Raw genomic sequence first — 901 nt, forward strand, 5'->3', positions numbered from 1 at the left:
GTAAAACATAGTTAAATATTTTTATAAAAAAAAATTTGAACAAAAAATAAAAAATAAAAATGGACGAGCGTAATAAGGTGAGAGAAAGTGATGGAGTGGGTGAGAAATATATTTTATTAAAAGAAATTAGAATGATAATTTTTTTAATCTTTAATTTTAATTAATACTAATAATTTATTTAATTTTATCCACGTGAAATCTTTTATTCATATACAGTGTGATGGAAGTTTCCTTTAACACATGCAACCATGATGATACTATTATAAAAGATAGAGGTTTTAACTCGACTATCAATTACTAACAATTTAAATCATCATTTACACCATCAAATGCGATAATTTATCGATGGAACTTAAATTTAAAATCGTTTAACTAAGAATAAAAAAAGTATTTATCACTTCATTACAACTTCTATGGGTACATTCTCGCAATTTAGTTTTTCTTTGGAAGTTTTTTTTTTTGGTTAAATCCTTTGGATGTTAATATCTCTAGTGGACTCAAAAATTTTATCAAATCGGTTAACAGATGAAAAAAAATAGCATTCCCACATTATCATCTGGCTACGTATTACTATTGATTTAAGTGCGATCAAATTAATTATTTAGAGTGTTATATTTTAAAAAATAAATTAAATATATACATATTATATACAATATATTTTTTCGGCAAAATAGATTGATATGATCCCACTTACAATCAAGTAGGTCCGTCCCGGGTTACTATCATATTTTAGGCTACTAATTTACTTCATACGGATAGTTACCTTTAATTGTATTTTAAGTGACATGATAGTATATACAACTAACATTATTTTTAATGTGTAACTATTTAATATTTTCTTAAAAAGCTTGAAGATTTTCAAAGATTTTATCGACTCAAATATATGACATTCTAGTGAAGA

This window comes from Solanum pennellii, chromosome 4 (assembly GCF_001406875.1).
Source record: "Solanum pennellii chromosome 4, SPENNV200".
In the NCBI taxonomy this organism is placed as follows: domain Eukaryota; kingdom Viridiplantae; phylum Streptophyta; class Magnoliopsida; order Solanales; family Solanaceae; genus Solanum; species Solanum pennellii.